The sequence below is a fragment of the Acanthopagrus latus genome, chromosome 3 (genome assembly GCF_904848185.1).
Source record: "Acanthopagrus latus isolate v.2019 chromosome 3, fAcaLat1.1, whole genome shotgun sequence".
Classification (NCBI taxonomy): Eukaryota; Metazoa; Chordata; class Actinopteri; order Spariformes; family Sparidae; genus Acanthopagrus; species Acanthopagrus latus.
The window spans coordinates 9,503,058-9,519,506 of NC_051041.1; the positions used below are offsets into that span (position 1 = coordinate 9,503,058).

Consider the following 16,449-nt stretch of genomic DNA (forward strand, 5'->3'; position numbering starts at 1 on the left):
TTGAAATTGTGCTGCCATATCTCAAAATAGATAGATATAGAAGTACAATAATTATTGTGTTGTGTGGGCAAGGCTTCGGGGGTCCGCCCACTGGTGACTGGGACATGGTGCTCCAACTAGAATAGTTTAAAATGGCTTCCAAGCATAGTAGATACTATGCACGAAAGGGTTGAAGGGCTTTCCATGAAAAATATAACAAAGTAAAATTAAGAGAACAATTTTGTAACTTTATTTAACCAGGTAGAAAAAGAGGCATTTCAAGAAAAAACACCTCCTGTGATGTAGGAGTGGCTGCTGTCTCCAGTGCACCACTGATCTCATGCCTCTGTTTTCTCTACCTCGCTTAACCATCCATTTTAACCATCAATGGCCTGAAAGCAGTAAGATTTGGGTTGTAGAAATGAGTGGTCTTTCCCAAGTGTGCAGTTAGTTGCTGTGCTGCTGGTAACACATCTCCCCTCCAAACCACCACCACCCTTCCTCCACCTCCTCCTCCTCGTGCCTCTCCTCTGTGGTGCATCACCCCACTCACTCGCTTTCAGTCTCTCCTTCTCTCTCCTTCACTCCCTGGCTTATTATTGATCTGAATTCATTTGTTTCCTATTGATCTGCCACTCCACCCTCTGCCGCATTGAACAAACACAAGGACACACACCATGCGCACACAAGCCTCACACGCGCACCCTGACAGATGCAGCGCATGCACGTCTCGAACAAGTCTCACACAGAAACGTGCAAAGAAAAAAGGCTAAAAGCGCTCATTTACAAACCTGTAAGATGTAGAATGATTGCAAGGTTAAAATACACACACATACCGCACATACTTGCAATCACACACTCTTCATCTGAGAGATTCCGAGGCTGAAAGCATAAAGGTTTGGAGGGGTCTCAGCTTAAGCATCAGACAAGCTAATGACATACAAAAGAACCTGGATTCCATATTGATCCAACATCTCGGGAGTGAGATGAAAACACAGGCAGTGTAGAGCTGGCAGTGGCAGGCGACACAATTACAGCTGCAGTTCATTTCTTAGGTTTGCTAAATTGTACTCAGAGTCATGAGTACAACAAATGAAAGGAACTGAGTTGGGTGGCAATTGTTGGGAGATGTACGTTAGCCGAGTAGGCATTCATGGCAGTAATGTTTTTCTCAAAAACCCTGTATAGTCTCCAGAAGTGAAGTCAATCAAGTTTTGTTCATTGATGCGTCATTTGGAATACAGAAAAATGGGAGATTGGAATATACAGTTTATAAGGCCAGAGCAAAAACCTATAAATGACAATTATATAGAAATAAAACCTATAAATAAAATTATATAGAAATGAAATGTGAATTATGTATTAATGTGTTGAATACAAAGGATTTGACTGGTGTTGTTCCATATTTTTCTTATCATTTCCATTTCCATTTTTTCATGTAGTTCTGATGACTAACGTAGCTTTAGCCGCTTTCATAGGAAATGATAGGTGTACTGTATGATTAGTAAGGAGTGGTGTGTCTCTTTCAGCACTCTTGCTGGTTTGCTCTCTATATTTCATCAGAGCTAAAAACATCAATGTTATGTTCTGCATCGATGTTATGTTGTACAGATTGGGTTTTAACCCAGGTACACTTCCATGTATGTGATAGGTCAGCTTATCATGTTTTGGGATGATGTCATATTGCGGTCCATCAAAAGTTTGGCTAGGAGGCTGCGTTTTTACATACGATGAAAGTCAGTCTGGACGCGGCCTTGGTCCTGCTCTCAGTACTCTCTGACCACATTAATCTGTCAGGTCTAAAGTGTGTTTGTATTTTAAAAAATGAGTCATTTACACTTAAGTAGATTTTCGACACTGACTAGCCTGACCACTCCGACTCTGTCCCAGTATGCATTTGCCCCATTGAGCATTGACCCGTCAGCAGTGTGTTTATAAAGTTGCCCAATTTGTTAATTATGTAACCAAATCAAATCTATCAAAACCAATGTGGTACCGAAGGACATCGCAACAACCAGATGCATTTACATAACGTTCAGTTCATATGAAACAGCGTCATACGTAGGCCTGCATTAAATAGGAGAGGTTGCATCAAAATCAGTGAGTTTATGGGAGATTTGATAACACCTTTCTCTGCCTGTTTTTGTGCAAATGTCAGTAGATCGCAGGGCAGATTCTCCAGCCATTAATTGATCACAGATTGTGAAAAATGACAAAATGGTTCGCCAAATATACTTGGGCAGTAAGTAGATTCTACGTTTCAGAGACGTTACTAACGCTATTAATAAACCAGAGTGATCACGTTTATGGTAATAATGGAACATGTCCGAGACAACAAGCTAAAACTTAAATACTTTATTAATGTTTAAGTCATATGTCCAACTGTAGAAAGTCTTTCTTCAGTAAGCTGTGGTTGACCTACCTTTCCAGCGGCCCCAGCATCAACTCCAAATTTTTGGTGTCATGGCATCAAGTTGCCATGACACCAGACTGTTTTTCCTGCCCTCTGACCTCCTTTCAGGACATGCTGTGCTCAGTCAGACTGCATCTCCAGCAGCAGCTTGAGTTCAAAGGGCTGAGGGGGGAAAAGAGGCAAGGGGGAGAGGCTGTGTTTCCTCTCGGTAATATTAGATACAATGTACCGCAGGCAATGCTTGCTCTCCCTAAGTGCATGCAGATAAGAACACACGGACCCATATATACGTACATGTGTGGGATTTAATGAGCGCACACTCAAACAAAAGCCGCACATCTCCGTCTCTGTTGTTTTTCATTGTGTTGTAGTGTCATAATTATTGCATTTGTTTGGCTCACTGCTGTTTAATTTATGATGTATTTTCCAGCATTATTAATGTATTATTCATCATGATTGACTTTAACTGTCTCCATTGTACATGTAGTTTTGTACCACCCTCTCATTCATTCTTTGTAGATGGCGCAGTGTACCTTATCACTCTCATCTCCCACTTTGTTAATCCATTTCGTACTCTGAGCACCATGTTTGATGCTTCCTTCATCATAAATGCTTGTGTTTCTATTGAGGTCTTTGTGCTTCATCTCTCTTATCAGAGATTGGTCCATTATGATTTAATTATCCCAGAGTATTCAGCACTACAGAAATGTCTATGTGGCCTTGGTAAAAGGCCAGATCAGTTTGTGTCTGGGAGGCTGACTTTATTTATTTACTTATCCCAACTTCATGGCTCAAAGTGTTTATTGATGTTCCCCTTTCCTACCCTGTGGTATGCTAATAATCTGCATGATGCTCTGTTGATTTCAGGAATGCCGTGGTAAACCAGAGAAGCTCCTCTGCGAGAAAAGAACCATGGGAAAAACCTCAAACTAGATTACACTGGTGAGGTAAATGCTTCGGCAACATCTGTTCCTTCCCGTTTATGCTAACAAAGACTCTTTGAATCTGACTGAAATGAAAGAGAGCGCAAACAGCTTGAGAGATCAGAGCTAGTGATGGAGAACGTCAGCTCCAAGTTACAGAGAGACACTAACATTTCAATCTCTCTCAGATTCTATTTGTTCTCCGAGAGTCTCTTTCTATGTCTTTTGTTTTTGCTTGCATTATAAAATTAAGGGTTATTAGGACAATAATTACTGGCTTCTCATCAGCGATACCAATAAGCTAACTGATAATATGACATATTGTACATATTGTACAACTGAGGCTAAGAAGTAAGTGCAGTGAGCAAAAAATGATCATTTAATATTCCATATTCTTCCTCCTCCTCATTTTCTTCTCTTTTATTTTCTTCTTCCTCATTTTCATCTTCATTTTCTCCTTCATCATTTTCTTCTTCTTCTTCTTTAATATTTCTGTATTGATGCTGCCATAAACAGACTGCCACACTATCAAACCTGTTGAAGAGACTAAATTATGTATGTTATTCAATGAAATTGAATATTGGACCTCACATAACTGCTGGCACACAAACACACACACACACACACACACACACACGCACACACACACACACACTTTACTGCGGAAAATATTCTTGACAACAAAAGCCGCTCCCCCATCATTTGTCAAGCAGGTAAAAGGATAACAGTTCAAAATGGTACATATCATTAAAAATGATTACATATTGTATGTGTATAAAAGCCGTCATTATGGAATAAGAACATTGAATTGTTATTGTACATTATTTAAGAAGACTTTTGTTGCAGGTTATTGTTAAATATAGTCCAAGTTTGTACACAAAGGAATCTTATTTTTCTATTTCTCTTTACAATAACAATGTAAAAGAAAGTGCGATTATTGATATTTGGTGGATTTGGTCAACATCAATAATTGAAAAAGCGACAAAGGAAGACTCACATTGTGTACATTTTTTTAAGACTTGCTGCTTGCATTCAAATAAACACACACTTTTCTACTCTTGTACTCATACACACATCTATACAGGACACGTGCTCACATACACACACAGACTGGCCGACACTACCCAATAGCCATTGACAACAGTGCCCTAGCAACCATTGGGCATCATGCCAAGCCACTGAGGTTGCCTGGTAGTGTGTTCCCATGGTAACGTTTTCTGCCTTTGTAAATAAGGTACGAGGAGAGCGAAAAAGGGGGGTGTGGGAGAAATTGCACTACAGAATCTCATCTTATCTTAAGAGGGCTAATAATTTATGGTTTGTGAATAGCAGATAGTTATCCTGGCCCTGCGCCAAGCTGCAGTCCGACTGAAGAGGTGCATTAGTGTTGATGGGGATCTCAGGTCCGAGTCCTCACCACGCAGGGTCAGATCCAGTTTGGAAGACAGGGAAGGGAAGTAATGATCACACTGTACTGTAGGCTCTGGTGAATTTTGGCAGCATTATGAATTTATTTAATTTTCTATCCATATATTTGTTTTTTCTCAGCCACTTACCCTAGTTTAAATTTGTTTCACCTAGATTTTTTTCTTAATTATTTTATTCTGTCCATTAAAAACAAAAGAGTTTACCTTCAGTAAATAGTGTTTGTCCTTCTGTAAAATCAAGTGAACCATCAGCCGCCCTGAGTATGAGAACCACTGTCTGAGGCCTGCATTCCTGTTGAGCTGGCACTCGCTAGACGATTCGTAGCTGCGGGTAACAGTTTATTTGCTGTCACTGGGCAGATTTCGATCCTCCATGCCCCTACATTGTTTGGGTGGTGCCATAGTCTCTGTGCGTCACTTCTCAAAGACGATGAGTGGTAGAGTGTTACCTGTATCTATGTTTTGTCTTTGCCAGCAGAGCCTCAATGTTGTGTGTGGATTTTTGTAAAGAAATTGCGTTTTTATTTCATAGAAATATCATGATGTGAAACAGAAGCGTGCTTGATTTTTGTCTGTAATTCTGTCTTTAGTTAGGTATTCATCAGTTTTGTTTATTCTTTTTTTCTGGTCTTGTTTTTTATTATTTTGTTATTGTTACATGTGTCTTATGTCTAATACTCTCTGACAAATGTAAGGTATTTAATGATACCTTTTGAAGATTGAAGAACAGAATGTTTATTGTTTTTAATTTCAAAATGGGGAGACAGATTGTGTCAAAAATCCATGGAAATGGCTATTAATATCGCAGTTTAGTTTTATTTAGTTTAGGTGACAAGCAACAAAATCTCAGATTTCTATTTTCACAAATAGCTTGTTTCCAGGCTCATAATCTGTTGTATTTTTTTTTTTAGAATTGCTCATTTGTAAACAAATTTAGACAAACTTCTGTTTATTCTCAGCAAAGAACTTAACTGTATTCTTTCTTGAATAGATATCCTTAACTCTTGGTTCAATAGATGAATCTTATGCCTTCTTATCAAAAAGACAAAAAACATGAACATTTGTTGAGACTTTGAATTCTGACTCAGCTGACAGTTTTCAAACAAAAAGTTTGGATCTTCTCTCAAAAATAAGAGTTTAATTATTTCCACAGTAAAGACTAACAAACATTATGTTATCACTCTGTATTGTCTCAGCTGTTGCTAGGCAAGATTAACACATGATGATCGTGTGCAGGATAATACCCAGAGTCATTACTGGATGTAATAACAACAGTTTAGAGTAAATTAACAAACTGGTTTTCCTCTAAATTAAATTTGAGGGGTTTACATCAACACTGTTTCGAGGACAATAATACAAGGCAGTAATTAGCCACTTGTAATTTATTTACTGATATTTTTGTCTGACTTCATAAATATACAAATATTTAGTTCTGCTTAGCTCAGTTTCTTCTTTTCATGGCCATTTTGGTTTTTGACAGTTAGCTCAGCAATTACATAATTGTGTTGCTCTACTGTCAAATGTGTATAGCACAGACTGTTTTCTTATATTCTTATCTCTAGATTTGTTAATATTTTGGTGATTTTAGGCACACCTAGTTATACACACTCAACATGATTAATTTGTTTTCGCTGTAATCCCCACAAAGCTTCACCTGACCCGACACCAGCCGGGGTTCGGGCTTAAACACCACCCTGGCCTCCAGTGCAGGGGCTTCCCACCAGACTCACATTGGCACACAAACACACCCAGGCAGATTGGCAAAGAGCTGGCATTGGCACAACCATGCCGCATTCATGCGTGATCAGACTGCGAATGAGATGGTGAGAGAGGTTTAAAAGGGGGTGGAGCAGAATCAAGGGGATCAAGTGGGGGAGACTTAGTTGGTATGAACAGAAAGGTTGTCTGAGAAAAAAGTTGTAAAAGATTTCGAGGCTTGAAATGTTCGGTGATGAAGGACAAAATAAGAGGCACGTAGAGAGGCGGGAGGACGGCCAAAGAAAGAAAATGAAGGGTAGGCGGAGGGTGGGCTTTTAGCATGGCAGAGGGCAGTGGAGAGAGGCGAGGTGAATGGGTTTGCATTTGGAAGCTGGCCAATAAAAAAACTACGTCTCTATTAGGCATATGGTGCTGCGGTATCTTTTGAATGGTTAAATAGTGAATCTTTAGCACAATTACAAGTTGAGAGTGATTCCAAATGGCTTTTATCCTCATAATGTAGTTAAACAAAACCCAACACAGCCATTCATCATGTAATACACATTTACCTGTGCGATGCAGTGCATATTAATATGCAGTTATGGTCCTGGCTGACAATTGAGTAAGCTAGCTTGTGAGGAAATTGTGAGGATAGACCACTGTGTTAGAGACCAGCTTTTATCAGTGAGGCCCCAATCTTCCAAGACTTCAAGGTTGTATTTTCGGTGCATTGACCAAGCTGAATAGGAGGCCTCGCAACTCAGCGGTGCAGCAGCTATCAAGTAATCAATGAGTCCTTGAGGCACACAGGAGGAGTGTCAAAACACAGCCATTGACTGCTAACAACAGCCAATTTGCTGCTTTTGCAGGAAATCACCTCAGCTAGATGTCAAATGAGTGGGTGTGCCCCATTATTTATGGAGTATGAGAGAGACTGACTAGATCTGTGACTCCAAATTGTCACCCAATTATTCATCCATTAGATCCTATTTGTTAAATTCAAATCTGCTCTTCAATGCACCAATTTCTGCATTAACCTGAATGTAGTTATGAAACAGTGCAAATCAGCTTTTAATGTTTTAATGTGTCAACATGTCTGACACCATTCCTGAGATTCTGCTGCAGGAAAAACTAAATGAACACAATGGGAAAACATTGTCAGGCACTTTTGGCCTCACCGAATCAAACCATGCTGCAGTTTTAGGATTTATGTTAAGTTTCTGCTGGTGAAAACTCAGCATTTCCTGATTTTGACGTTTCATACCAAAAGCTTTTAAATAACTAACTGAAATAGCTCCTTTTACCAGTAACAAGACAAGTGGCTCAACGGTGAAAGACGCACCTTCAAGCGAAGATCCCTTGTAGTTACCATGCAAATCGTGGCCGCAAAACCAACTCAAGCCGAACCAGAATATGTAGGGCTGGGTACCAAACGTCAATGCTTTTATGGCACCAACCGAATTGCCTTGATATTATCAAGTATATATAAAAAGAAAATGTCGTGTCCTTCGATACCAAATTTGAATACCTCAGGAATTGGCATAGTTGGCTTGTTGTGCTGAGATCTAAGCATGCTGGTGGTGGTCTTCAGACGTGCAGTAAAAAACACTAGGTCATGAAAATGAAAGGGGATGTCATAAAAGTGGTTTTGAAACTGAATCAAAGGTATTGGTATCGTACCTACTATATGATGCCTCATATCTGGACAAAATATTACATTTAACTGTCCAAAACCAAAATTTTTAAGTGCAGACTTTTTGTCTGCATTGAGAATTGAGTCAAACACAACCATTCATTCTTCAATTCATTCATGCACTCAGTCATATTCTGCCTGTGTGTGGCTGAAAGGAGAAATAGTCATTTCTACAGGCGACACTCTGTATCATTAGCCAGCCTCTCTGCAGCACTAGGGTGCTTCACATCGATGGCACTGTTTGCCCTTGTTAATATTAAGACCCGGGGGCAGTGATGTGTTGCTCACTACAGCCGCTGTTCTGTTAGGTAACACTTGATGCTAATCTACCCCCAGAAGGTCAGTTTTACCTTTTTAAGTACACATGGCTTTTGAAGAGTATTTTTACCTTTGTGTTATAGTGGAGAGAGACAGAGAGGGAGAGAACATGCAGAAAGGGTTTTGGGTTAAGGTGTCAGAACGCTTGAAAGGAACCAGGAGCCTGTTGAGCAAAAGCGATTTGCAGGCACAGAAATCACAAACAAGGCAAAGTGCTTTACATAAGACATCAAAAAGGCATAATGACTACATATAAAAGAAACTGACTGAAAAAAAACAGACACACATAAATATGATGGGATGGATAAAAGTTTTTTTAAAAGCAAAATTTGAATAAACACTAAATTATGACATTATAAATTACAGTGCAGTTACCTTGAATTAAGAGATACAAATGAATAGTCTCAAATTTAGTTTACTAAAGGCAGTGGAAAAACAGAAAAGGTTTAAGTCTTGTTTTTAAAGAACCCAATGTTGAAGAAAGCAGACCTCAAATTTTGTTTTAGAGATGTTGGTCCAAAGGCACGTTTAGGCCTTGCTTCTGATGTTATTGTTTCATGGTGGCACCATAACTAAATAAGCTGAGAGATAAGCTGTGTTAACTGGTCTTACGGGTGTCCAAGGAAAACAATCTATACTATAGTCCGAGAAACACATTAGAATGAGTATTTAGAGGTACACTATGTAGTTTAGACATTTTAATCAGAAGAGAAAGATCTTCATCAGCTGATTTTTTAAACAAACTAGATAAACAAACCCTCTTCATTTTCATGACTTAATAAACTGAATAAACAAACTGACATTTAAGGACAATACAGTTTAATACTGTGTTACTTTGTTTTCATTTGGTGGACCCTGCCACCCCTCTAGCTTTTAGCTTTTTCCTCTGAGAACTGCTTTTTTATTCAGTTATGGTCAAAAACATTGATCAACAATGTGAAAGAAACATTAGTTGCAGCCTTAATAGATTGTGTATTCTTAAAGCATAAGTTCAACCAAAAATGAAAATGATCAGTCATTATCTACTACCCTTCATGTTGATGGAAGTTGGTTAACGTTGGGTAATCCTCAAAACATTTCTGGAGCTTCACAGCAAAACAGAGTTGCAGCATTCTACCAAGCAACTGAAGTAGATGGGGACTTGTTTTAAACATAAAATGGATCCATACAGCACAACTGGTGTCATCATACTCGTTATTTATACCCTGAAAGTGCGGTTTAACTTGTGCTCCCACTTATATGATATATGCACGCTGATGCTTTTAGCTCAGCAACTACAGTGAAGATTTCTGCCCTAAAAGCTTTTCTAGATACTTTTTTCGGTGTTAGTTGTTTTTTATAAACATTTTAAATCAAGTCTCCATCTATTTCCCTTCTTCAGGAGAATGCTAGAACGCTGTTTTGCTGTGAAGCTCCAGAAATGTTTTGTGGACTACCAAAAATCCCCCGAATTTCCATTGGCATGAGCATGAGTAGATAATGACTGAATTTTAATTTTTTGGGTTGAACTCCTTTAATAATATTTGTGGTCAAACATCTTGAGTTCATATACTACCACAGTCAAGTGAAGAATCCACAGAACAAAGAGCAATGCTGAGCAATGTCCTTCAACCGGCTAAAAATCTAGCCTTCTTCAGACGCCATGACAGGGCTGGAATCTAACTATCGGTTCAGTGTAATAAAAACAGAGGGGGAGTATTCTGACTTTAACCTCAGAATGACAATGAAGTGCGCTCAGTAGTGCTGAATCGAGTCTTTGAGGATAAGGAAGACTCCACCAGCTCCACTTGCAGAAGTAGGTCAGGCAGACGCCTACAGTAAGCAACTGCAGGTTAAGTGCCTGTCTTTGTATTCAGAGACAGCAAATATCTGCGTTGGCCTCTAGTGGGGGGTGGTGGGGGGGTGGCCTGTGTACTTCCTGCACCCACAAGGGGGAGACAAGTCCACAAAAATTGCATGCAATGCAGTTAGTTAGCCAGTCTCAGCTAATGCTCTTTTCAATTCCAATATTAAACTTTAATCTAGTCGTAAATGTTTTTATTATTTTTTCATTTGTTTGTTTTATTTGTTTTGTAAGTGAACAAATCCCACAAAAATGAAACAAACTCTCAGGAAATAGACCCAGAAAACATCAGGATTGTGCTCATCTGTAGCTTCATCATAAATATATCAGATTATGAATGAAACGAGACAGAAGGGAGGGAGAGAGACAGACAGACAGACGGACAGACAGACAGATGTAACAGACAAGAAGACTGGAAGAAGAAGAAGAAGAAGAAGAAGAAGGAGAAGAAGAGACTCCACGACTGACCCTGCTCCGGTGCTCTGCAGTGTGAGGTAGTTGGTTGTATGGTTTCGCATAATAAACAGCCTGGAGATAACTGTACAACCTTCTAGCTTTCCCTGCGGTGTCACCCAGACTTCACATGGAATCCATCACCTTTCATGCTTAGTGGGGTAAGTACGAAGACAATCAGTAAGGAAAGGAATTCAGGACTAAGAGTTTTTAGGCCTGTAGTGTCATACAAATCAAGAGGATATTCTCTTTTTTTTCTGTGTCTCATATGTCTGAACATTTTATATGATCTTTTTTACTTTTTCAAGGCCTGTTTGAAGGCCTGAACATCTGTGGGATGTAGAGATCACATCTATCATCAAATTTAAAAAAAAAATCAACATTTGTCCTTCAACAAATTAAATTTGAAGCCCGTAATTATAATAACATGACAAAAAAGCTGTTTCTGCACTGACTTTAAACCTAATACATCTGAAATACTAATCAGGTTCTGCTGTCGAGGTCCAGCTAATCCAGGCGTCAATATACCCAGCTTGCTCTGCAGTGCTCTTTGATTTGTCATTTGGTGCAGTCCAATGGGGTATAGAACCAACATCAATAGCTGTTTGTTTCAGTGCACAAAAACACAGACGATCTCTTCAGATGCTGGAATGTGATTGTGAATGTTAAACCAAGAAAAAAAAAGAAGTCGTATTTCAAATACTTTCATTATTACTGTCAGTGAGATGAAACATTCAGACCTATTCACCGTGATTTCAGTCTGAAAATAATTTGTTTTTTAAAAAAACTGGCTAATACAGCCTCATTGTCACACAAATAAGGTACATTTTACAACAAAACATTTCTAGTTTTTGTTTAATTTTAAAAGGGTTATGCACAAAAATCTCCAAAGTTGACTCTCCATACCATCTCGCTACTCTCTGTAGTCATGGTAGATAATGACAGCGTGCCCAGGCGTTAGTGTCAGTGTGTCCTGAAGCATGGGAGCTGTCTGTGAACTTGCTTACCGCCTCCGCCTCCTTTTTTTCCTCCTTCTTCTTCTCCTCCTCCTCCTCCTCCCCACCACCACCCCCACTCCCCCCCTCTGTCCCCCCAGTGTGTCTGGCTAGTGGCTCAGACACTCAGTATCCGCATTGCGTTGCAGTGCTCCAGCGAGGAGGGGAAAAAAGAGCATATATCAGCAATCTGTGCCAAGCACTGCTCTTTTTCTGTACGCACACAAAGAAACGACTCCCCGGCATGTTTCAACTCAAGAGGAAATGCAACCATCACAATAGAGGTGGCTGCCGCCTGCTATTTTATGAGAATGTTGCGGGTTCCTGCATTTGTTTTAAACTAAATACTGACATTTCATTCACAAAGCTGTCATTTTATTTCTATTTTTTTTTTCATTTCTATTTTTTTTACATAAATGCGTCTTATTTGAACTGTATTTTATTCCTGTTTATCACCTTATTCTTGCATGAATTTAAAAAAATTGCATCTTTTTTATTGACATTTTTTGCTCTCACACGTTAGTGTCATTTTTCTGTGGCAGATCGAAAGTTGTTATGTTTGTGGTTCCCAAATTCTGGCGACTTACTTATCTCTCAGCATGAGACTGGATGTTTGGGAGTGTTTGCAACAAAGGCTGACAGATAGATTGCTAAGCGATGAATGTGTGCAGATTGCAGACTGTTGTGTTAATGAAATATGGAAGAAGAGCAGCAGTGTTGTGGTCAGAACGGCTCGGAGGTTAATCACCTTTGGGCTCGCTGTGGCTTTGATCCTTGTGCTGTGTGAAATCCACAGCCTCCGTCTGTGAGCTCCCTCTACCCCCCACCCTCGTTCCCTCCCTTCCTCACACACACACACACACACACACATATACACACACACACACACTCTCACACAGATGTGTGTGTGTGCACAGCGGTGCACAAGGACACGCACCCACCTCACACACATGCGCCTCCCTCCGAACACACTGACTCTCTCTCCTCCAGATGCAGCGCAAGTTCAAACACACACACACGGACAAACACAGAGTAATAGAAACCCATTTAGAGACATGGCATCGTGTGAACGTAGACTGCAAGACGGGACGTCACGCCTGGAAAAAATGTAAGGGGTTAGAGTGGGGAGACGAAGAGGGGAGGATGAAAATGAGGGGAAGGGCTGAGACAGAGCGGGGGGGAGGCGGGGACAGAGTGATAGAGAGTGTTCAGCAAGAGAAGAAGAAAGAGCGATAGCTGGAGATACTGCATGCTTGCATAAGTGTTTAGGCTTCTGTGTGTGTGTGTGCATGTGTTTGTGTGTTATGTATGTAGGTGACACAGATTTATGAACGGAGAGGGTCATAGATGGAGGCGCTGTTGGTGGTTGTTGGGGGTTGGGGGAAGTGGGGGTGTTGGTACAGCACCAGATAATGGAATCAATGCAATCTGTGTGTGTTTCAGTGTGTGTGTGTGTGTGTTTCGGCGCGTGTGTGTGTGCATGTGTGTGTGTGTGTGTGTGTGTGTGTGTGCGTGTGTGTAGCGTACCTGCCTCATAGACATTGCCTGCTCGGACTCTAATCGCCTGGAGAATTAGTGATGTGACTTGGCAGTGGGAAACAGGCACAAAACAGAGCCAGGGACAGCGCCTGAGAGAGGGATAGAAGAAGAGGAGAGACAAAAAGAAGAGAGCGAGAGAGATGGAGGGGTAGCGAGAGGGGAATAGCTTTTCTCTTCACCGCCGCGCAGACACACACAGCGCTCAGAGAAAAAGAAGACTGTGAAGATGGGGCAGGATAGGTTTTATCGGGCATTATTTTCGTTACCACTGGATTAATTGTCGCTTTTTTTTTTTCTCTTTCCGAACGGATCAATAAGTCATTGAAAAGAGTGCTTTGTGTTATGCGTGCGTACCTGTTTTATGTACATGCACTTGTTGTATGCATGTGCACATAAACATGAGTACAAACGTGTGTGTGTGTTCATGTAAGGAACACCAGACAGAGGCTATGGTAAGTTCAGAACGACTTCAACGGGCCGGCTAACAAATCGACTGACTACGTCCGCCCGCCATCTTCCTTTCATTTGTGTCCAACGTCATGTTCATTCTTTCTGACATAGGTAATTTTCTGCACCAGGATATTTCATATTTATGTCCTCTCTTTTCTTGCTACTGGTTTTCCTCCTCCGGTCTTTGTCTCTCGTGCTTTCGAGAGCAGCGGAGGAGCTCATAAAACTGGGACAGAGGAAAATATCTGAGAGCACAGAGACAAAGAGGAAGCAGAGAGAGGCTGTCTAATTTCTCACACTGGCAGTATTTGTGGAGGCGCATGTTTGTCTGCATGTGTGTGCACCTGGCCACAGACAGATGTCCTAAGTTAGGGACGTGTTCGTGACGGCGAGGCTGTCGCCTGCACAGACTTAAGACGTGATGCAATTGGAGCTTTCAGCTGTGTACCAGTTGTTTGGACCCTGGCTCGTGCTCTTCATGTGGCATCTGCAGTGTCAGGCTCGTATGACATTTATTTTGTCTGGGGAAGAGTAAATCAGTGTAACTCCCTCAAGGCTCAGCATCTTTGTCATGGGGGAGTGATTGCATAATCCTGTGAGATCACAAGGCCTGTAGGAAATTTAAGACGACAGTGTTGTCTGCAGCTCTGGGCACAGCTGTCTGTGGCTGTTTCATGCGTGTGCACAAGCAAAGAGTCGAGTGTCTGTGTGTACATGAACTGTATGACCGCTCTGCTGCAGCTTAACCTCCATACAGGCCGTATGTTCACCATCCCATATGCAAATCCCGATTTATACATTAACTGGGAGGATTTTCCTCTGCGTATGCGCGTGTCTGTCTTAAAATGCTTTGTCTGTCTGTCTGCCAGCAGGGGGCATTTTACTTGAACGTCTTACTGCACAGACCTGCACTGACAAACAGGCGCTGGCTATGTCAGGAGGAAAGACAGTAAAAGATGGAAAGAACGGATAAATACGGCTACGAGAATTTGCATGTTGAACAATGCGCTCGAACTAATTCTTTCTCTTTTTCTGCAGGATGTGATCCAGTCGTTTGCAGACGTGTCAAGACGAAACGTTTCACGTCGGACTGTGTCGACATCGATAAAAAACGGTAACCATCCCGCATGACGTCTTTTATTTTAGAGTCTGTTTCTGTTGTCTGTCGGTTGTTAAAATTGTTTTTATGTGCAGGTTTAACATCAAACGTTTATCTCACTTAGTTTAAATGAGAAAATAATTCATAATAAACATACATGGCACATATTCATATCAGCAAATAACATACGCACTTCACAGAAAAATGTTTTGTCAAGATGGGTCGGATTTCACCTGTAGACGAGGACATCTGCCGGCGTGCTTCATTGTCCCTGAGACCCTTAACCTGTGATGATATGAAAGGTCACAGGTGAGGTCCTTGGGAACAAAGTTGCATGCAGTCGCATCATGAGCCCACAACATTTCCTGTGATCAAACTGAGAGAGAACGTGTTACATCGCCAGACAGAGATTAACAGACGTTTGTAGAATAAGACGATTCCGACTGCATGAACTCATCTGGAGAAAATTCCCCGAACTTTTCCAGACGTCATGGAAAGCCGAGATGAGACATCCTGCTTCTCCGGAGGGGGCAGTACCTTTTGGCCGGCTTTGTGTGCAGAACACTTACACGGTTCAATAAAAAGACAGCCAAGGTTCGTGACCCCGAAATATGATTCACATGGGACTTGTCAAATCTGACACAGCTGAAAATTACAACAGTCAAGACCTGCAGTTGAGAGTCCAGGAGCACACTGATTTATACCAAAGCAATCAATGGATCATCAAAATAATTGCAGATGGATTATCTGCTGTTTTCTGCAGCTCTACACTTTTACACATGTTGTGGATGAATGATTTGTACCTTGTTCTGTTTACTGATTACCTGAAAATGAGACAATTAAACAGAAAAAATGATGACAACTTGTGTTATTTTTTTGTTAAACACCATGTAAAAAAATACTGACGAGGATGCTGAAAAGAATTTTTATCGACTGACGGACGTGTTGCAGCACAAGGATACATTTTTTTGCTCACAGGAGCTGAACACGAGATAAACAGGTCAATCAGATCAATTATGAAGTTGCGATGATCAACATGTGACATCAGCCTCCTGCCCTGCGAAAAACAAATAAAACTTCCTCATTGTCACTTTTCATTTTTCTGGAACAAAACTTGGGAGCAGGTCCCTTTTCAGGTGACGTGGCCGTCTTTCAGACTCTGACGCTCAGCCAGGGTGGCTCAGTGTTCCCTGGCTCTCCGCCTGCCATGTGTTTGTGCATCCCAGGACAGTTGACATTGATTGTGCAGGAGACAGACTGAGACACATTAGTACCCAGCTCGCTCCTGCCGCTGAAAAACACATTAACTGGCTGCATTGGGAGCCCTGTCTGGTAACCATGGCGAAGCACACAGGGAGGGGAGGGAGGGAGGAGGAGGGTTGAGACGGGGCAGCGGGTTCAGCGCGCAGTCTCCCAGGGGTTGTCTTTCTCAAACGCTCCTTTCCTTTCCTCCGGCCACGTCTGTCATTTTCTCTCTGCCTCTTTTGAACTGACAGCTTCTCTCTCTCTCTCTCTCCCTCTCTCTCTGTCTCTGTCTCTCCCCTCCTCACACACACTTATAAACACTATTTGCATTTTTCTTTCTCTTTTCTTGCATTCTTCTTCTTATTGATGCTGAC

The 16,449-nt window shown here is 41.1% G+C and overlaps 1 long non-coding RNA gene across 2 annotated transcripts in view; it reads left to right on the forward strand.

Moving 5' to 3' along the window:
- Positions 1 to 16,225, forward strand: part of LOC119016577 — a 32,741-nt gene extending 16,516 nt beyond the window's left edge. The window contains exons 4-6 of one of the 2 annotated variants that reach the window (XR_005074196.1): positions 3,260 to 3,339; positions 14,770 to 14,845; positions 15,316 to 16,225. This is a non-coding gene — a long non-coding RNA (uncharacterized LOC119016577). The remainder of the gene's footprint in view (positions 1 to 3,259; positions 3,340 to 14,769; positions 14,846 to 15,315) is intronic. The other variant, XR_005074195.1, reaches the window with a different exon arrangement.
- Positions 16,226 to 16,449: the final 224 nt, after the last annotated feature.